The sequence below is a fragment of the Salvia hispanica genome, chromosome 2 (assembly GCF_029641045.1).
Source record: "Salvia hispanica isolate PSC_SH4W2 chromosome 2, Shi_PSC_v1, whole genome shotgun sequence".
In the NCBI taxonomy this organism is placed as follows: Eukaryota; Viridiplantae; Streptophyta; class Magnoliopsida; order Lamiales; family Lamiaceae; genus Salvia; species Salvia hispanica.
In genome coordinates, this window is record NC_142693.1 from 21,090,417 (window position 1) to 21,114,065 (window position 23,649).

Genomic DNA, 23,649 nt, shown 5'->3' on the forward strand with positions numbered 1-23,649 from the left:
TTTGGGGTGGTTGTTCCTAAGGCTCTAAGGTTCAAAAACTAACTACTTATTTTGATGAGGAGAACTGTGTGTATTTGGGCTTCTGGCTAGGGCTTCCTCTTCGGCTGGACAATTTCTGACATTGGCTTCCAACTGGTCAGTAGCTTCCTTGTGGCTTCGCCACCCTTATTCCTTCTTCCTCCTTTTGTCTTTTGTGGTCAAGTATCTGAGACCATTTTCTTCGGTTTTCTTTCCTGTGGCTTCGCCACCCTTATACCTTCTTCTATTTTTGGATCTGGAATCTTTTTCCAGATTGATTTTCTCCTTCTTTCTTTGCTTTTCTTTTCTTCAGCTGGTCCCTTTTGTATGTCCTCCTGGGCAGTTGCCTCCTTGCCTTATGCCTTGTGCACACACAGTTCCAGTGGCTGATGGGTTATTTCGGGGTATAGATCAGGTTAGAAAATGGGGTTCTAAGGGTAGGTTTTTTTTTTTTTTTTTTTTTTTTGTGGGGGAGGGTTTCTTACTGCCTTCAGGGTTTGCTACACGCGGTCACCTCGCCCTAGACATCATGTGGTAGCCACTCTTCTTTTATTCAGTGTTTAGTGGAAATCAATTCCACTTTGGGCTTCTAACTCACCTTTTAAGAGGGCTTTCATGTCTAACCTAAGGGATGAGTTTTTCCTTCATACTTGCATCATCTATACTGACTAGGGGTTACTGGAGGGGGTGGTTTCTATTTTCCGGCATGCCTTATCTCCCTCAATTCCCCTCATCGCCAGTTCGAGGCAGTTGAGTTTTAAGCCCATTCATAAAAAAAACACATAACACATAGTTCCTAGACCTAAACAAACCCTAAAAACATTAACATGAACTGACTCACATAACACATTTACACATGTCATACTGGCCATTTGCTCCCCCCTCTCCCTTCACAAGTGTCTGCCCCAGATACGGGCTGTGAAGTGAAAAATGGGAATGACTAGTATGATAGACACACATTTATAACAGCACATATTATATAAAAAAACTTCTCACACTTAGACTATGCAATAGGCTAAGTGGGAGAGTTTCAGATACACACATAGAATTAACAAAACAGAATCAAATATTACGAAACATGCTATATAAACATATAAACTCCTCACACTTAGACTACACAGTAGGCTAAGTGTGAGTTAACATGCATATGACAAAACACAAAAAACATGAACATAACACAAAGTAGCAAACCCTTTTCTTCTCGCACTTAGACTATAAAATAGGCTAAGTGTTAGAATGGGGTTTGCACATATGACACACATATAATTCTACCTAAACAACAAAAGTAGTAAAAAGAAATAACGAAAAAAAACTAAACTAAAAAAATTAAAAAGAAAACTAACTGGTCGGCGGGGTGCCTTGTCAAACATTCCTTCTGCTCCTCCTCGGGGCAGTGCTCTGTGCAGGTGATTCATTGGGTTCCTCCTCAATATTTTCTGTCTGGTTCTCCTCCGGTTCATCATTTTCGTCCTCTTTGGGTTCAGTTGGTGAATCATCATGGCCTCCATGGCCACTTGGTCCAGCTCCGGTGCTTTTTTTTTCTTTCGCTAACTCCTTGAGTACACTTTCCATCAGGCTAGTCAATCTCGCCATCTCTGCTCGTGATTGCTTGTTCTCCTCTGCTAGCTTGGCTACCGCCCTCTCCAGACTTTCTTGCCTCAACCCTTGCGATTGTTCAATTTGCCCAGCTTGCCCCCCTTGGCCCTGTTGTGCCCTTCCACTAGGTGCTACTCCTATTGGGTAGAACTGGGGTACTCCTTCTCGGTAGTATACCACGTTTGTGCGGACGAAGAAGGGTATATCAAACAGGCCAGGAGAGTCGACCATATACATCGGAGATAGGTCTTCTGCCTCTGTTATGATGATGTTGTTGCGCACAAAGGCTCCTAGTATGTTGTAGAGGGACAAGTTTCTAGCTGGGTGGGTAGCTATCAGGTAGCATTGGTAGGCTGTCCAGAATCCCAAGTGTAGCCTTCTTCAACGATTCGCACACCACACTAGGTATAGCTCAGTCATAGATGTCCTGGCAGCTGAGTTTGTCTGGCCCAGTAGGTTGTACCCTAAATAGAGTTGTACTAGTTTGAGCATGGGGTTGCTGAAATGGGTCGATCTGGAGATGGTGGATGTGAATTGGCCAGCAGCGGGGTGGTTAGTTCCTCGCAGGCTTCCTGGGGCTCGAAGTCTACGTGTCTCCTCGGTACCCCCTCTCTCGGCTTCTCCATTCTAGTCCTATAGCCTCCTCCAGACTACACATCCCTAGTCGCACGGTCCATTCGATCAGACTCATGGACAGCTCTCCACCGAATATCCTAAAGGAAATTGACACCTCGTCTAGGTCCGTTGTGACTTGGAACCTAAACGTAGTAAAGAACTCCTTCGCTAATCTCACTGATATCTCTGGGTCCCTATTCTCCAACAGCCACTCAAAACCCAACGCTTCCATACTGGCTAGGAAGGAATCACGAACAGATAACTCATCCAGAGAGGGTATGTGGAGTACCTTTCTGCATTTGACTTGCTTGCTGCTATCTTCCTTGTCGTCGAATGTGTCTTGAAGCTTTTTGGTGTTGTAGTGCTTCATGTCCTCCATAAGCTAATCAGTGAGCTCTACCCTCCACCACCGGTACACAATCCTCTCTACTGGAGGGTGGACTAGTTCTTGGTGGTTGTCGGGGAGCTGCTGCTCATGGTATTCTTCCCCTTCTAGAGAGATGTCACTTTCTGAGTCAGACTCCTCGCTGGAAGTGTAGTCGCTGTCACTTAACCTCCGTCTTTCTTCCTTCTCTCTGATCACTATGCCGGCAGTGCCTGTGCGCTGTTTCTTTACGACTTGCTTCGTCTTGGCAGGGGCTTTCCCTTTTCTCTTTCTCTCCTGGATGTACTTGTCGTCTTCGATTTCCATTGCCTGTGCTTCTTCGTCGGCTTGTGTTGAAATGTCCTCTTGGGTGGTAGGCTCGGTCACCACGCGGGTGCTAGTATCACTTCCTGTCGCCTCCTCCCGACTTACTGACTCTGATGCGAGGTCCAGACCCTCAGCCACCTTGTCAGCTTCTTCCTTCTGGTCAGTCGGCGTTGAAGAAACTGTCCCTGTTGCCATTTGTGTGTCCTCCTGGCTAGTTTTCGAGGGCTGCTCCCTAGGTTTTGTAGGAGTAGTCTTTTCGTCTTCGCTAGAGACCTCCATTGCATCTGCTGTTGTGTTTGCTCCTGCCTTGTTGGACTTCCACTTTCCTAAGCATCTTTGTGACACTCTTTGGGGTTTCTGCCTTCCTGCCTTGGGGTCGTTCTTCAACACTAGCCTCCTCTTTACTGGCTTCGGTTTAGTCACTATTGAGGCTTCCTCTGGTTATGTTTCTGGTTCCTGTCTCTCCTCTTCAAGTTTTTCAGCTTTCTCGGGTTGTTCTTCTGTCATCTCCTCCATGGATTGGTGGACTACCCCCTCTGACTCATCTGCTCCCTTGGTTGTTTCCCCTCTTCCTACTGCCTGGGATGCGAGGTCCAGTACCTCAGCCACCCCTTTAGGGTTTACCACGATCCTATCTCTCTTGCTCAAAACTGATTGGAACTCATCATCCGTCATTAACCATTGCCTCTTGGCCATTTCGTTCAGGTCTCTCTCCTCCCTCATGTTTGGGTTCACCTTCCTCTGCGAATCTCTATGTGCCTTTGCTCCCTCCTCCAGCCTAATGTGGTGCATGCAGACATCTGGGCTTATCCCCACCAGGTCTGTAAGGCTCCACACCCTCAGGATTTATACATGACGTATCAGCCAGTTGGATCAACACCCTAGTATTTGACAACTTTAACCCTTTCAGCCGATTATAAATGGATAACGGCATAACATTGATAGATGCTCCTAAATCACACATTGCATGCTCGATTTTTACATCTCCAATTGTTATGGGTAAAGTAAACATACCTGGGTCGGCTCTCTTGGGTGGTAGTTTCTCTTGCACAATGGCTGATGCTATCCCTTCCACCATGATTTTTCCATCCTCTTGGGCCTTTCCGGCTATGAACTCCTTTATAAACTTCCCCAGAGGGGGCAGTCTCATGGCTTGGAGGAATGGTATGGTGACATCCAGCTTTCCGAATATTGACATGAAATCCACAGGGTTTCCTTTCTTCCTCTTCGTAACAAACCGATATGGAAACGGTTTCTCACCTTTAGCTTCTTCCACAAGCTTTATCGGATTTTCCTTGGATGTCTCCTGGGTTCGAGGTCCCGAGGTGGGTATTGTCTCGTCAGGTTGCTTGCTCTCAAGTGGTGCTTCTACCGCCTTTCTTTTTTCAGCAGACTCCTCATTTAGAAAAAATGGATCCTCCATCTGAGGTAGAGGCTTTTCGAGCTCTTCTACTGAGATGGTGTCGTTCAGCACCCTTACTCCACTAGATTCCCCAGTAGGCTTTCCGAGTTGAGGTCCACTATAGGCTCTCTCGGACCGCAATGTGATTTTACTCACGTTTGCCTTTTCGAGTACATGGACTGTAGATTGGAGTTTCCCTGAGTTCCCTTTCATTTCTCCCACAGAGCTTGCGAGCTGGGCCAGCTGCCTGTTCATCATATCCATATTCGCCCTATGCTCCTTATGGGCACTTTGCATCCCTTGCACTGCTTCGTGATTGGACTGCAGTTCATTCTTGATACTCTGTTGTGATGCGATCATCTCCCCCATCATGTCTTCCATAGACCTCCTTGACCTGTTTGGGTAATAGGGCTGACTTGAACCTTGGTGCTGGTTGTAATGGGGTGGTGGGTTTTGCTGTTGGTTTTGGAAATTTTGTTGGTTTTGGTTCGGTGGGTATTGGTTATACTGGGCAGGAGGGTTGTACTGGTCTTGGTTGTGCTGGTTTTGGTTCTGGTTTTGGAAGTGGTTCTGGGTTTGAAACTGATTTTGGTTTTGGTTGTGGGATTGGTTTTGGTTCTGGTAATTTTGCTAGTTTCTTTGGTGGGGTGGTACATATGCTGGGTTTGAATTCTGGTTTTGGGTGTTTTGGTTCTGATTTTGCTGGTTTCTTCCTGCCCAGTTAGATTGGTGGTCAGGATTCGTTGGGCCATGGTTGAAGTTTTGGTTCAGCTGGGGGTTGGGCTGATTTTGAGGACCTTGACCTTGGTTGTATTGATTCTGGTTTCCCTCTCCCCATCGGAAATTTGGTGATGACTCCATGGTGCATCCCCCTACTTTCCCGAAACCCAATTGCCATTCGAATTGTAGTATCCTGCGGCATTTACTTGCTCCACATCTGGCGAGTTGTCCGGCTAATTATATGGTAGTTCTGAGGCCTCTTTTCCTCCAGTCGGAGAAGGTGGTGGAGTGTTCTACTTGATTGCAGTTAGCAATTCCTTCTTTAATTCCTCCATCTTCAAATCCATCCTTTCCTCCAGGTCAGTAGCCGAAGCACTTGCTACCCTCTCTCTGCTGTACCCATCTCTTGCGTTGTCGTACGTCTTTTTTGCATTAAACAGCTTGCGTAAAACCTTCTTGGCTTCACTGACTCTCAACTGTGTGAAATCGCCTCCGGATGATGAATTCGCCAGATCCTTTGTTTCTTTGTTCATCCCCTAATAAAAGGTGTGGTGCACCTCTATCTCCTTCATGCGATGGTTGTGGCATGACTCCAGCAGACTCATGTACTTCTCCCAGTACTCACTCAAGGTCTCATCGTATTCTTGCCTTATGCATGATATCTTCCTCTTCAATGCACTTGTCTTTGAAGACGGGAAGAACTCAGCTAGGAAAACTGACTTGAAATCGGCCCATGTATTGATGGAGTCGGCTGGCAGGCGCATGAACCAGGTGTTGGCCTCTCCCTTTAGGACAAAAGGTAGGGCTTTCAGTCTGTAATCATCCTCGCTTGCTCCTGCTGGCCGCCTCTGTGCCTTACAGATTTTGCAGAACTCATTTAAGAATTCGTAGGGTCCCTCGTAACTCTTCCCACAGTACGTCGGTAGGATTGCAATAACGTGGGGTTTCACATCACAGGCGGTCTGGCCTGGGGTGACCACTATGGCCTGTGGGGGATCTCCGTCAGCATGTGCAGTAAGTGTTGCGAGCTCGGGATTGTCCTCACCTTGGTCAGCCATTCTCACTAGTGTTCTTACTGGTTGGAGTGGAAGCTCCGGGAGTTGGTACTCTAGATCTTCTTCCTCCTCGTCACTGCTCGTGTCTAGGTCGGACAGTGCTGTCGACAGGCCAGAACGAGTGGTAACGAGTATCGTTCCTCGGGGAAGTATCCTTGGTCTCCACTGGCCAGGAGCCGAGCCACTTCTCATAAACTGAAAAATAAAAAGAAAAGGAAAATTATAAACAGTATGTACACCAAAAAGATCACACACAATAACAGGTATGAACGTCATCCATCCCCGGCAACGGCACCATTTTAATGAATGCGCAGGTCTCCACGGTCAACGTATATTTTTAAAGTGTATCCAACTGATCCGAACGAGATTCCCGACCTAGCTGAGTCATTGGCACGATAACCGGAACCTGGTATCAAACAAATATTCCTCAACCCACTTCTACTGATTAGTATAATGGAGGTAAGGGTCGAATCCCACAGGGATGGACACGTTCAGATAACTACGGTGACATTCCTGGGTGTTTTTGGTTAGCTACCACGCTTGGGTTGAGACTTTACCTAGGCAAGAAATAAAGATGGTACTCTACTGACTAGTAGGTATGAAAATAACAGGCATGTGGTTGTGTTCGTGAAAATAGGGGACAGGGTATCTCAGAGGTATGTGAAAAGTAGACAGTTATCAAAAGAGGAAATTTAGACAACAAGGTATATCTGGTGGCTGGTTGGCTTTCTGACAGGTCTGGAAGGTACAACTGAAAAGTGGGGGGCAAAAGCAAAAGTAACTCAAAAAGTAAACGTGGTCCAAGGCTAAAGTTGATTTTGACGTTTTCTTCTTCACCAAGCATTAACAGAAATCATATGAACACAACTCCATGGCTAAACTCAGATTCATAATTTCAAACTCAAGATCCATCAATTAAAAGTGTTTAACTAAAGATGAACAGCTGAAATTGTAAACTGTCTCTACTGACTAACATGCAAGGTGATGATTACAATGCAGAACAAAAGGCTCACGCACGAAAACTCAGACTGAAACATAACTACAACCTTAGATCAACAACTCCAGCTAAGAAAACACTTAGAAATTAAAGGCAACGACTAGATCTAATTTTCCTAGGCAGAATGAAGCAAACTCGAACCAAAGCGACATACGAAATAGAAACTTCATAACTTAAACGTTTTGATCTTCACAAAGTACTTCAAAAGGCAGCAACGATAAATGTTTGCAACGAATCCAATGATGAAAACAGGTAAAGATTAAACTAGAAAGCAAAATAACGATTGTTTTGCCACTCCGGGCGATGATACTGCTATACTACTACGGCAAACTGGCTGAAACGGTAGAACGATGATTTCTCCGGCAGACTCTTGGACGTCAAGTGACCATAGCTGTGGCGAGGAACGGGAGATTGGATAATGCTGAAGGACTGATCTTCTAGAGAGAATTCTACTAAGTGTGTATGAGAACCGAACTTGCGAACTCCAAACCGACCCCTTTTCTCTCTCCAAGTGGCTTCTTTTATAGGGAGGCTTGCCCTTGCGTTTAGGGTAGACTTCCTTCACGATTTGACTTTTCTGCCCTTGTTAATGATCATCCCAACTATTCTTCTTCTCCATCTCGAGCCTTTTCTCTGGCATGCATCCTGGTCAGTATTGCACCCTTCTAGCGCTCTTTTCACTTGCGTCACTCGAATCGCCTCCTACTGACTTGGATCCCTTAATCCTGCACACACTTGAGCAACTGTTTTGCAGATAATACATGCATTTTACGATATACTGACCAGTAACCAAGGCTTAAAATACGACTTATCAGAGATCTCGTTGGAATCCTTATAAAATTATCTTTAATTTGATACTATATTTTTTGCGAAAAAATAATTAAAATCGGGAGAGTTGCGTTAATTTAAAGTTTTGAGATGATTTTACTTCATCACTATGTCCATTTAGTTCATTATTTAGTGAATATAGTTCATTACTATCGTTTAACGTTTAACACAATTAATTTTTTTTTATCATTACTATATTTCAATAAAATATCGAAATTACTTCATCACATAGGTTCATTTAGCTCATTATTTAGTGAATATAGTTCATTATATGTATAAATAGGTTCAGAATAACCATACAAAGACTTCATCATATAAAGCACCAAACGTGTCTAGATCTAGACACTAGAGGAATGCAATTAATCTGGCATTTAATTTCATATCTCTCGCGTAAACACATATACAATGCACCTGGAAAACACACCTTGCTCCAAAGCGGACGACGAACAAGAAAATTAATCCAAAATCAATAAAGAAACATTAATCCAAAATCTTTCCTAATCTGGGAAACATAATTAATCACCACTCGGTGAAGATTATTAATCATAGGCTTAGCATTAATATAAATATACATATTCATATAATCAATCTACTCACCCATATGTATGGACGGTAACTAATAACTGTAGTATCGATCTTTCAAAAGCGACATTGAGCAGCTGCGGCGGCGCCAAAGCGATGAAGACGAACACCGCTATGATAGCGACGGGGATATGAGAAGCGTCAGCGGTGGCGGCGGTAGTGCTGAGTGCTGCAATGGAGACGAACACCGTACGTCAGTAGCGCTGAGTGCTGCTCAGTGACGAACAGCCTGGAGCGAGGCGACGAAGTGCAGACTGTTGGTTGTTCAACAAACTGAACAGCGATGGCGGCTGAACGCCAACAGCAGCGGTAGAGAGACCTTCTCCGAGACAGCATCGGCGTCGCAAAGGGAAGGCAGCGGTGAGATGATGGAAGGATGGAGAAAGAGAGATTTGATCTTCCAAAATTACCCTTTTATCAATAAAAAAATCAAATAATATGTGATTATTAATAACCATTAGATGTGATTAATGGGTGGATGTAATTTGGTCTCTAGTTCGGTCTTTAAGAAGGGTTCGACATTGATCACAACTCAATAGGTACATGTATAATTATATGAATATATTACTCCCATTAGATTGGGAGTATGTATATGACAAGCTCAAAACAATTTGGAAAATTTCCATAGTTTAAAGTAATAATTGAATTTAGATTTACATCAATCTATTTCCATGTAAAGCAATGCATAGTTGGAATATTACTATTTTAGAGTTCCATTTATCAAATAATTATTTGTTGGGCATACCAATTCACTATGCCAAATGGTATGTCTAGACTAGGAAATTTTTTCTCTCGGCCATCTAACACCAACTATCATTAAATGAAGATTTTGTATTTAATTATAGCTTATTTCATATCATGTTAACACCAACTATCATTAAAGTAAGATTTTGTATTTAATTATACCTTATTTCATATCATGTTGTCTATACAGTTATCCTTTTATCTTTTATATCATGTTGCCTATACAGTTATCATGAATAACATATAGATTACTACCATATATAATAATTGATTTTTATTTTGATTTTGATGCTCCTAATTTCTTACTTACAAATATGAAATATGTGTACATCGAGTTTTTTCAAATAAACAAATTAAACTATAATTTATATTTTCACTCTGTCACTATTGATTAATTATTATACCCCATAAACTAACTTTTTAGCAATCATATAATTCAAACATCAGATTAATTATATGTACTAGGAATAACATATATTTATACAAACACGTGTGTAGAAATTCAATGGGAAGAATCGGTTGTTTTATTCAGTCTGCCAATCTATACATATATAAAAGGCGAGTTTTGGCCTTTTTTTGAAATATTTATATGTTTTGTCCTTATTTTGAAATATTTATAAGTTATGGACCAATTTGAATATTTTAAGTAAATCTCATGAATATTTATTTAGATATTTTAATGATCATTTGACTAATTCTTAAAGCACTACAATGAGTCATTGGTGGTTACAAATATATATTTAAATAGAATAATGTGCATTTAACAAATTTTGTAACCTATAATGTCTTGATTTTATAATTTATGATGTTTTAATTTCATGATCTCTCATGTAGTACTAATTTTGTACCTATAAGAGACATAGAGTTATTGATGAATACTAACAAAACATTCTCCATTCTCTCTCAAGTTCTCAATATTTTATTGCATATTTTAGGAACATTGTTTTGCTTGAGTTTGGAGCCCCATCAAGTTTATAGGTGTCTAGGAGGTTTGAGATGTTATATACATTAGGAGGAAGTCGTTTCATCTTTGGAAAAAATACGTCAATCCGAGAGCACTAACCGTGATGTAATTTGTCTTGCGGAAAGAGGATTTTTCTTGACTAATTTTCATTGTAATTTTCATTTCATTTATTGTTGTTTTTTTTCTTTGATTACAATAGTTAGAGTATGGTTCCTGAATTTTATTCCAATATTTCTTACAGTTCTTAGAAAGGTAAGAATTGGCACATCCTTAACTCAAGCATACATAGTATTTATCTTCATCTTTACACAATTTATTATTTTTAGTAGAGAAATATAAAGGACTGTTTTAAATATATTTTTTTAAAATGTCAACACTTAATATAGTCTCTTTAGCATTATCCAAATAATTGTGTTTGTCTTAATTCCAGTTTAAATATGTTTAATTTAATGTCTTTAGGTGTAAAATGAATTGAGGAGTATATATTTATTGAATTTTTATTATATAGTAGTATATTTTTCTATTTTAAATCTTATATAATTATATTGTTTCTTATTTTAATTAATCAATTAACAATATAAAATTGTATGATAAAAAAATATTCTATCGTGCATCGCACGTGGGTTAACACTAGTGATACATAAATTACAAGAATATATAGGCTAGAGTATTTCTACATATGGTAAACCTAATTTACAAAAATTGCTATTCTATATAAGGCACAATATTCTTCCGTATCAATTTCATATAATTTCCCAGATCTTACGTGATATTTCTTCTAACACTCCCCCTCAAGCTAAGTAATGAAATTCCCAATGCTTAGCTTGCATAGTACTTCTTGGAATGACGTCGAACTCACTTCCTTTGTCAAGATATCTGCTAACTGATCTTCAGATTTGACATAAGGCATTTCCACCACTTTTACTTCAATGTTCTCCTTGATAAAGTGCTTGTCTACCTCCACATGTTTGGTTCTATTATGTTGCACCGGATTCTCCGAGATACTAATGGCCGTCTTGTTGTCACAAAACAATCTACAAGGAAGGGCAGGTCGAAGATCCAATTCCGTCATCAGTCTTCGCAGCCATAATACCTCTTTCAGTCCACTTTTGATTCCTCTAAACTCTACCTCTGCGCTAGAAAGCGCTACTACCTTTTGCTTCTTACTTCTCCATGTTACAAGATTCCCGCCCACAAATGTGAAATACCTGGCAGTCGACTTCCTATCATTTGGGTTCCCTGCCGAGTCAGCATCAGTAAAACTATGTATCTCCATGTGCCCATGCTTCTCAAACATAAGTCCATGTTCAGCTGTTCCTTTCAGATATCGCACGATTCTCAAAACCGCCTCCCAATGTTCTTCTTGCGGTGCATGCATAAACTGACTTACTACTCCAACTGCATACGCAATATCTGGTCTAGTATGAGATAAATAGATAAGTTTCCCGACTAACCTCTGATATCTCCCCCTGTCGGTCGACTTTGCTCCTTCCCACTATTTGCAATCCATGATTCTGCACCATAGAAGTATCTGCGGGCTTACAATCGATCATCCCTATCTCGGCCAACAAGTCAAGTATATACTTTCTCTGATTTATGAAGATTCTCCTCTTTGACCTCAGTACCTCTATCCCCAAGAAGTATTTGAGGAGACCAAGTTCCTTTATTTCAAACTCATAGAATAGGTTCTTCCTCAATTCGACTATCTCCTCCGCATCATCTCCAGTAATGATCATGTCGGCTACATATATAATCAGACATGTGATCTTTCCTCCTCTTTTCTTGATAAACATAGTATGGTCTGCATTACTCTGTTCATATTCGTACTTCTTCATCACTTCAGTAAATCTTCCAAACCACGCTCGAGGCGACTGTTTCAACCCATATAGTGTCTTCTTGAGCTGACAAACTTCCCCATCTACAAACTCTCCTATGAAACCAGGTGGTGGTTCCATAAATACTGGCTTGGGTAACTCTCTGTGCAAGAATGCATTTGTCACATCAAGCTGGTGGAGCGGCCAATCCTTATTTGCAGCAATCGAGAATAACACCCGCACGGTATTGATCTTAGCAACCGGAGAGAATGTCTCAGCATAGTCCACGCCATACGTCTGAGTGTATCCTTTCGCCACGAGTCGAGCCTTGTATCTGTCTATTGTCCCATCTGGCCTTCTCTTTATCGTGAACACCCATCTACATCCGACAGTTCTAGATCCTTCGGGCAATTTGCTTTTAATCCACGTGTTATTCTTCAATAGGGCCCTCATTTCAATAAGCATGGCTTCCCTCCATTTCTTATGCTTCATTGCCAATAAGCATGGCTTCCCTCCATTTCTTATGCTTCATTGCCTCCTCGACTGTCTGTGGGATTTCTTTTTCTTCATATAGAGCTACCTCAAAAGCTCGAGCCATTTTAGTCAGATTTCCTTGCACAAAGTTTGCCACCCCATAGCGGCTCTTCTTCCCTATCTTTTCGGGGGAATATCGTTTCGCTGGAATCCCCCTTGTACTTCTGAAAGGAAGCACATATTTTCCGGTGTCTCCGTCCACGGTGTTATCCTCCTCCTGGGCTACTGTATCAATAGATCAATAATAACTGTACTTTCAACAACATTCGGTTCAGGAATTACCTCAGATATCGTCGAAAGAGGATCGTTTGGGAGCGGATGAGAGGGTTTTTGTGGTGAGAGGGGCTCGGCGGCAACGACTACCAATGGATCTGTTAGTTCCCCAATCGAGGAGCTTGACAATGGCACAACCCAACTTAGATAGTCCTCAGAAATATTCGGACCACTCTCCCCCTGACTACTAAGGTGGGTATGATTGAAAAACTCGGTTTCTAGGAAATTACAGTTCATGGTAGTGGTGATTTTTCGAGTGGATGGGTCATAGCATCTATAGCCTCTTTGATTCACTCCATACCCCACGAAGACACATTTGGTTGCACAAGGTGATAGTTTAGTTCTCTCGTGTTTTGTGATATGAGTATAGACGGTACAACCAAAGACTTTGGGCTGAAGGTTCAAGTGTTCGGGTATTTTGGCTTGTTTGGATAGGGAATCAAGGGGGGTTTTCATGTTCAGGATTTTTGTAGGAAGGCGATTGATGAGGTAGATGGATGTAGCAACTGCTTCTGGCCAAAAATGTTTCGGGACTTTGGATTCAATCATTATGGCTCGGGTCATTTCTAGGATTGTCCTATTTTTCCACTCGACAACCCCATTTTATTCTGGTGTATAGGCTCACGAGGTTTGGTGGATCACTCCCTTTTCTTTGCAAAATTGGGCCATAGCACTGTTAACGAATTCCTCCTCATTATCTGACCTAAGGATTTTGATAGTGGTATGAAATTGCGTCTCAATCAATTTAAAGAACGAGGTAAATCTATCAAACACATCAGATTTGTTTTTTAAAAAATAAACCCATGTCATTCTAGTGCAGTCATCAATAAAAATCACAAAGTTTCGAAAAACATTCCCGCCCACCACTGGTGCGGGACCCCAAACATCAGAGTGTACTAAAGAAAACATGGATTTCACATGAGTATTTGTAGGCTTAAAAGACTGTCTATGGCTCTTGGCCAAAACACAAGTTTCACATGAAAAATCAGAAGAAATTGAAAGGTTCGGATAAAGCAATTTAAAGTAACCAGGAGAAGGGTGTCCTAGTCTTCGGTGCCAGAGCCAAGTTTCTTGTTTCGTGGATCCGTGAGCCAGCATTGCACTACCATGTTGAGCTATCCCATCCACGTAATAGAGTCCTCGTCTCTCAGTGCCACGCCCAAGAATCCTCCTCGTCTAAATATCCTGCAAAATACAAAAGTTGGGGTGCATTAGGAGCGTGCAATTCAATTCCTTAGTCACATGACTAACGAACATCAGTCTCTCTGAGATAAAGTAGGAACATATAGACAATTTATCAGTCTAAGTGTAGGTGAAATTTCAATTGTGCCTGATCCTTCAACAGTAATTAGTTCCCCACTGGCTGTTCTAATATATGACTTCATCCCATTATCAAAAGTAATAAAATCATCCCTTTCCAGAGTCATGGTATCAGTTGCCCCACAATCAAATATCCAACCTTTAGAATGTTTATCAATCACATTATGAACATGCAATGCAGCGGAAGTTTCTTGTAGAGGTTCAAAACGATTTTCAGACACATAATTGGGGCAAATATAATATTCTCGACCTGTCTGGGGTTCAATTGTAATTTTCGGGCAGTCAGGGGGGCGAATATTAACAACATGGGGTATTTTTCGACATTTCTAATTTCTAGGGGGTTTTAATTGAAAATATGCAAGTTTTAAATTAAGGTTTGGGATTAACCCAAACCCGTTACCTCCTTGCACCGTTCCGCCAATTCCAGTCGTCCTCTCCGCGAAATTCCCGGCGCCTCTCACGTTGCCGCCGACGGGTTGGTCCTCCTGACGCCCCGCCACCCCTAATCCACCTGATTCTCCATGATTTCCCCCGTCAATTCGCCGTGGTGTTCCATCGTGGTTTACCTCCACGGCGAGCTTCGCCTGCGCCACCGCCTCTGCTCTCGATTTCTGTCGCTCCTCCCACTATTTTGGGTATCCTACCCGTTTGAAGCACGTCTTCCATGATTGCTTCTGTTTTCCACAGTGTGAGAATCACAATTTGGAGGTGTCGGGGCGTGGGTTTCCCGATTGGCTGGCGGCGGAGGGACGCGGTGGAGCGTCGCGGTACGGTGGGCGCTGGTTTTGGGGGTTGGAGTTCTGTCCGATTGCTGCGAGCCCGAGTCCGATTTCACCCCCAAATGACAAATCGGCGTTGCTACCGTTGGCTTCTCCGGTGGGTGAGGACGATGCCGGTGGCATGATTTTACGTCGAGCCGCCTCTGTCTTCACCCATCCGTAGGCTTGCTCTAGTGATGGGATCGGTTCCTCCTTCAAGATGTCCCTTCGAATTGAATCGTATTCCTGATTCAACCCGGTCAGAAATTTGATCAATCGTTTCTCATTCGAGTGTGTTCGAAACTGATCGATTCCCTTGTCACAACAGCTAATCGATTGTTTTTGGCTTCTGTCGATATTGATCCACAAACCGTGGATTCTCCGGTAATAAGTTTCCAGATCGAGGTTTCCTTGTTTGATGTTTACTGCTTTCTCTTCCAGGTCGTAGATGTGGTATTTATCGGCCTTGTTCTCGAAGGTCACGGCAAGGCTGTCCCATAGCGCTTTGGTGGTCAGATGATGCGCGAAGTCGGCGACGATATCGTTCTCGATGTTGTCAACGATCCACGAGAACACCACCAAGTCGTTTTCCTCCCACACATCGAACCCTTTGCTTCCTGGTTCCGGGGGTCGTTCCTGATGTATGAGTAGGCTCCTCGGCCTCCAATTTTTAGTTTGATCAATCGAGACCAAAGGGGGTAGTTTCTTCCATTCAAATTGAACGCAACTGTGATGCTTTTGCTATTCCTCAAACTCGTTATCTGTTCTGGATCAATTTTCGTGTCTTCTGTGTCTGACATTTTCGGTTGTAGGGGCTGTTTTCTGGGCTTAAAGGGTGGAAAAATAGGTATTATCGGCTATGATGAAAATTTTCTGAGCCAAGATCGATCTGCTCTAAGGCCATGTAGAAATTCAATGGGAAGAATCGGTTGTTTTATTCAGTCTGCCAATGATACATAAATTACAAGAATATATAGGCTAGAGTGTCTCTACATATGGTAAACCTAATTTACAATAATTGTTATTCTATATAAGGCACAATATTCTTCCATATCAATTTCATATAATTTCCCAGATCTTACGTGATATTTCTTCTAACAACGTGCATTATAAGTAGGATATTGAAATAAAATGTTGGAATAAGCACTCGTAATCAATGAGGGAATTGTAGCAAGACTTGCGAAAACCCGACAACACTCATGGCTTAAATACGCGACGTTTTGATGGAGAAGTGAAAATGCTAAATGACAAAATTCATGCTAGAAAAATCAAAGGCATGGAGCAAAACCCACGACCCACGGAGACGACTTGACTTGATCAGTGTTATTAGAAATGGATCATTGGCCTCCTTTAAAGGAGGCCTTATAAGAGGGGTCAGGGGAGAGTTATTCATAATTGTATAGATGAGAACTAAGTCAATGCGAGACAAAATTTACAGTTGTCACAAATACTTATATGTACACCAATGAGATTGTGCGAATTGAAAATGATATAGTATCTAATAAGTGTAATTATTTATTAAATTAATATGGAATTAAAATAGAGTGAGTAAGAGAGAGCAAGTGTTTAGGTAAGAGTAAGAAAACGGGGAGAAAATTGATACTGCCAATTTTATTTGCAATAATAGAAAGGAAAAAGAAATTAAAGAAAAATATTTACATTATTTAAATTGGTACATGCATATACGACATGTTATTATAATTTGTACACATAAAGGCCATTGGGAAATTTTGAATTTGATAATTGTGAATTTTTCAAATTTTGTGATTTATTATTGTTATTTGAAAAATATATGGTACTGGCCCGAATTTAACAATATTGTTAATTTATTTGATAATTTGTCGTTAATTTAACAAAATATAAATAATGATTTTGTGATAATCAAAATTACTTACGTATTTACTCATTTTTCAGCAAGCATGTAATGCAAACTTCATACTCCCTCTGTTCCATAGTAATGGAGACGGTTCTTTTCGGTATGGAAATTAAGAAAAATTGTGTTAGGTGAGGTTAAGTAAAGGAATAGTAAAGTAGAAAACTAGAAGGTAGAGAGATAAAGAGAAAATAAATGAAGAGAGCATAAAGTATGTGTGGAAAAATGTGTTGACTTTTACTAAAAAGTGAAATTACTCTATTACTATGGAACATACCAAAAAAATGACAAAATGACTCTATTACTATGGAACGGATGGAGTACTTAGTTACATGTAATAGGTATAAAATAATTTTACTAACAATCAAGATTATAATTCCTCTTACAAAAGGTAAGATTTTGAAAGCACCATGTTGTTTAATTAATTCTTTCTTAAAAAGCACCATTTCTTGCTTACTCTTGACGTTAGGGTTAGCTTTGAAAGAGAGATATTTTTGTATAAACGCGTGAATAGTACTATTGACAGAAACCCTTTGATATTTACTGTATTATACTATCACCATTTACTCATTTTAACAAAAATTGAAAACACGCGTTTGATTTTTGTCATTTTGATAAATAGAAATGCTCAAACTTAAAAGAAATGAGTGTAGAAATGATATTGAGAACATAATTAGAAAAATAAATGCAAGTACAAACAAATAACTTAGAGTAAAACCTGACCAAAAAGCAAAAACTAGGAAACCCAAGAAAAGGTCTCAACAAAAAAGCCAACAAAAAAAAAAAAGAATTATCAAGACAACACCAACACAAAAACAAACTGCTCACTGACGACCATTCATTCCTCAGTTCGTCTAAAAGAACCAAACAAGCTCTCAGAACGTCACAATTAACGCCGAGCTATGGGTTCTGTCTTTTTTCTGACCACCTCCTTAAATCGTTTAACTTTTTGAGAGAGAAAGGAAAACCATGCCACCAACCTCAAATGCACAAGCTCATTGATTTATATTGTAAAGTTTTTTTCACACTAGATCACACTCTATTGACCCATTTTATTTACTTCAAGTTATGAAATATTCCCTCCATCCATGAATAATAGACTTGATTTGAGTTGATACAGATTTTAAGAAATATAATAGAAAGTGTATGGAAAAAGATAGTGGAATGTGAGTCCATATTTTAATACTTCCTCTATTTCATAAAAATATGTGCACTTTCCATTTTTGTCCCTCCAATAAAATATGGTCATTTCCATTCATGGAAAGTTGTCCTCAACTAGTTACTCATATATATCAATTTATTTACAACTTATACTACTATGACCCACCATTACAACTCATTAAATACTAATAATAATATGGGTCTTACTATCTACTAACACTACTTTAAGTTTTAACTATCCTTCTGCTCCTCTCTTTCATGTTATCAATTGTGCTTTAATTCTCGTGTCATTTCATATGCACATATTTTTATGGAACAGATGAAATATAGTTTTATAATAATGTGTGAATGGGATAAAACTAATGGAAAATAATGTGTAGTCCATTACCAAATGGAGGGACAAACGAAATGACAAATGAGACAGTTATTGGTGGATGGAGGGAGTGTAAAAAAAATTTTAATATGAAATAATATCATTATATGGGGTTTTTAATTAAAATGTACTTTAATACTAATAAATATGTACAACAATAGTAGTGAGTTTTATTAAAACAAAAATTGTGATATACTACAAAATTATCAGTTTATTATAATTTGTGTCACAAATTTGAGATAAGAATAATTTTACTGTATAATGATAATATTGAGAAATGTACTTAAATATAGAATAAAAATATATAAATGATGTAAGTTTGAAAAAAAATTACGAATACTCATCCATATTTTAAATAAAAAACACAGAATTAAAATCTTCATCCTGGCACATGACGACTACGACAACGACGGCGACTATCTGGCCGTTTGAGATTTCCTTGGCTGTTCAAAATAGAATATGCAAAATAATTCTCGAGAGAGATTTCCTTGGCTGGTTAAGATATATATTCTCTAATTCCTTTGGTGAGTAAACCCACCTTTTTATAAACTCATTACTATTATATTCCATTATAAAATAAATATATAAAAATAAGACTCATATTTTAAAAAGAATAGGGGTTATGCGTTATGAGTTATGAGCCTTTAATTCAGCCCAGTGTAACTGGGCCGTAACTCCTTACTCGGAGAGTGGATAGAGATCAGCTGAAGAACCACTCCACGGCGCATCCATGGAATCACCCTCCCCGTCCAATGTACCCATCTCCACTTCCCCGGGTCTCGTCTTATCAACTGAGATGCTCGTCTCGGAAGCCAACTTAGGAACGCCATCTTTCCCCTCGAGCATGCTCACTACAGCCGACATACTCGGCCTTTCCGCAGCTGCAACATTCGCGCAAATGAGCGCCACATTGATAGCTCTCGCCATCTCTTCCTTGTTGAAGGTCGACTCTAATCTCGGGTCGACTAGGTCCAACAAGTCCCCTTTCGCTTTCAAGGATATAGCCTGAGTGAAGTTAAGAAATCCAAGTTTTTTTTCATTTATATGATGGATATAATTTTTAAAGAGCTAAATTTGTGTTCCTTTGCATGAAAAAGAAATGTTACCCAATCAAGAAGATAATAGTTATCCTCCTTCGGTCTGATGCTTCTGTTGCTCCTCCCACTGACAATTTCCAGAACGACGACTCCGAAGCTGTACACGTCTGCTTTATCTGTCAGATAGCCGTGCATTGCATACTCGGGCGCCATGTATCCACTGACAATCAAGTACTATATAAGTATATAACAAATAGTTATAGTTTTTGTATTGAATATTCTAAATAGAGACAACTACTTACAACGTTCCTGCAATGCGCGTGCTTATGTGGGTGTCGTCTTCTTCATGCAGCTTCGCGAGCCCAAAATCAGATATTTTAGGGACTAATTTCTTGTCAAGAAGCACGTTAGTAGCCTTGATATCGCGATGGACAATTTTCAGCCGTGATTCTTCGTGGAGGTAAGCCAAACCCCTTGCTATCCCGACGCATATCTTTTACCTCATTGGCCAATCCAAATGCAATTGGTGTTCTACTGGACCTGTTATGAAACATGAAGTAATTGAGTATGATAAAAAAAAAAAATCGAAGTAATTGTTGAAATAACGTTAACGTACCAAATAATGCACGAGCAAGGTTATTGTTTTCCAGGTACTCATAGACAAGCATCAACTGGTTGCCCTCCATGCAGCATCCATACAACTTAACAAGATTTGGATGTTGTAAAGCGGAAATCATGCCTATTTCATTCACGAATTCGCGGTTCCCTTGCTTTGATTTGGAAGAAAGCTGCTTGACAGCAATGATTGTACCGTCCGATAGAGTACCCTATAGAAAATAGATAACAATATACACTGATCAGGAATATTCATACAGTGATCATGAATGAAGAGTACAGCTAGATAGTAACAATATATATTATGATACCTTGAATACGGGACCGAAACCACCTTCACCGATCTTATTAGCATCAGCAAAGTTGTTTGTGGCAGCTTTGAGTTGCCTTAGGCTAAATGATCCCGGGCGAAGATCTGAACCTTTCAAATCTAATAAGTATCAAAATGTAAAGTACATGAATGAGACAAATATGGTTATGTGACTTATGTCAGTAGAGTAATTACCATCGTGCTTCGAATCTTTACGTGTAAGACAACCCTTCCACCACAGGACACCCGGAACTAAAATGACAGCAAAAAAAACTCCTATCACTATTCCACCTATAATACCTCCAGAAATACTGCTTCCACCTTCTCCCGGAGCCTCCACTGCCGGACTTGGCGCAGCACTGAGCGCCTCACTCGGTGACGACGCAGCAATGTAGCTCCTAAAAATATGCTCCCCCAGTTTCCTGCCGGTATTAGGTGCTTCTGCAAGTGCAATCACTTGCTTTTCTTCGATCACTACATGCGTTGCTGATAAAAAAAATTAGGACATTCGCTATTGTCAAGCAGACAACAACAAACCTAGCCAGTATATACTTTTGAAAATGTAATAATGCTATACTTGAAAAACAACTGATGAGCACTTCAGAGTTCCGACACTCTGCCGGTAAACTTCCATATGTAAGGTTGTTGTATGACAAGTCACTGCATCCAAATTTGAGAATTTTCAGACAAATTTGTTTTCATGCGTTTTGAGCACACACAATAAATCATACTATGATGAGTCTTACATGCCTTTCCTGCCTTTCAGCATCCAATCCGGCAGTGGCCCACTTAGGGAATTCCCGGTTAAATAGCTGCAACATTAGTATCGTAAATGAGCAAATTCACCAGGAATGGTTGTAGATCGAAACTCTTACATGTACTCTGTTTCTGATAGATTCATAAAGCTCTCGGGTAATGGTCCGTTCAATTTGTTGAAACTTAGATCTCTGCACAATGCAAAAACAACACACCAGTTAAAAAAGGCGCGAATAATTCAAAGAGTACGCATAGTTTTAAGATTAGGCCAACAGAAAAAGTTGTGCTTACAAGAGTTTAAGCGTCGTCATATCTCCAATATACTCTGGCAATGTCCCGACAATGTTGCAACTTCTCAATATCCTGCGTAGCAAGATCCACCAAGTCATATAAAAGCAATGAAATACAATACGACATAGCAATGATAAACATAACACTCACAGTGTCTTTAGCCTTTTCAACGTGCTAAGAGACGGTAAACTTGAATCGTTCCCATTCAAATCGCTGATTCTCCTGCACATTTGGAATCACATGAATACATGTAAATCAAAGTATGATAATATGTCATAATCTATACTTACAAGTCAGTCAATTTGGTTAAGGAAGCAACGCCAGAAGGGATCGGCCCAGCTAGGCCGCTAGCCTGAATCACTCTGAAATCAAAAGACACGATATATCGAGAGCTAATCAGTAAAGAGATGGTGTGAAATATCCAAAACATCAATGTAAATGTTTTTTCAACTCTTACAGTTTTTCCATATTTGTCCAGTTATGGATAAAATTCGGTATGCTTCCTATGAAGTTGTTGTCACTAACACGACTGCATCGGATAACATTTCGATATGTCAAAGACTGAAGCACGGTATCAAGAGATTACTTGAATAAATATGAAAACAAACTTACAAGTCTGTCAAAGTGGCCAGTTTTGCTAGACTTGCGGGTAATTCTCCGGTTAGATTGTTGGAGGTGAATAGTCTTCGCGGCGATATTATAGAAAAACAACGATATATCAGCTAACCTATGACAAACCACTTAAATACGAAGCAATTCGCAGAGGCCTTACAGTCTTTGTATTTGAGGAAGATTACCAAGCTCGGGAGGTATAGTTCCAGACAACTGATTGTACTCCAAAACACTACAAATTTTTAAACACTATGTTATCAAATAAATCACAAAATTAATTGTGAATTAATGACGTCTTCATGTGAGATTAATAATTATTAGTTTAATGTTTATGAACTTTAATTGGATGTTACGTAAAAAATCAATTGCTATTACTTACATTTCTTGAAGGAATGGGAGTCTCACAAGTTCGCTTGGGACAGATCCATTAAGATTTTGGGCCTTCAGAATTCTGCAATTTATTTGGCAAAAAAAATTTACAATTAATCTAATAAATAACAATATTAATTTATTCTATGAAATCATAAGTTTAGAAACATATAACCTTTTACTATGGATTTATGACCTCTGAAATATCATAGTTTATGACGATTTGTAATAGCGGGCTTTGATTGGGCCACCTTAGGATATTTAAATCAATTGGAATATATATTTTTTAATGATATTTTAATCAATTGAAACAATAATTCCAAACCTAGGTATATTTTTCTAATAAGGAATTCAACTCGATATTATGGTGTTGATACATCTAAAATTATTGAATGAAAAGAATAAAGTAGATCTGTTGACCTAAGTAGGAAAGTGAAGTAAATTATATGTTAGGCCAAATGGCACATGAAATTTTATTCTTTTCCATATGTAAATTAATATTGACTTCAAAAATTACTCATACTCCTATAAAGGTAAAACTGCTAAAAAAATAAATGAAAAATTCACAAGCGAATGACTGCAACGTGATTTTGAAAATGTCAACATAATCAAAATTCCCAGTCCATTAATTGCAAAATTCAGACAACGATAAAGAATTTGCAGCTAAAAATACAATACTAAGAGAAGCATCTATCATTGCCTTTTAATTTGAGAGTAAACCTTATAAAAAGTAAGTAACATATGAAAGAAAAATTTTTCATTTTTAGAAATGAAATTATTTTTTGTGAATGTCAAAATAGAAAAATCGTAAACTCACATGCTGGTGACGTGACAAGTAGTGCTATTGTCAAATGTACAGTCGCATGTCACTGCATTTTCGCGGCCTTTAACCGGGTTCCGGGTGGCCCAACCCGACAACCCGCTGCATGGATCCACGCCGAAATCCCAATCCCCTTTCCCTAACCTACTCGCTATCACCCTCAGCGATTCCACTGCGCCAAAATCCACAAACACATAAACATATTCAACATATATTTTCACCAAATCATTCACCAAAATGATCAATAACTCATATTCATATACAGAAACAATTCCTATATGTATCAACCTTCATCGGGAGGCAAAACCGGTGCTGCAGAAACCAAGCTAACGAACCAAATCAACGCGATAAACCTCCAAAAATACAACATAACGCCTCCAAAAATGTGGAAGAAGAAATTGGAGTCAATTTTTGGAAAATGATACTTATGTTTCATAGAGAGAGATGCATCATGCATGGGTGTGATGTGAAGAAGATAAGCAAACAAGTGAGGACAGAAAATTGGCCAGTTGCGTTTACTA

The 23,649-nt window shown here is 39.8% G+C and overlaps 1 pseudogene; it reads right to left on the minus strand.

Moving 5' to 3' along the window:
* Positions 1-18,996: 18,996 nt before the first annotated feature.
* LOC125189068 (putative leucine-rich repeat receptor-like serine/threonine-protein kinase At3g14840) lies at positions 18,997-23,498 on the minus strand (annotated as a pseudogene).
* Between the last annotated feature and the right edge of the window lie 151 nt (positions 23,499-23,649).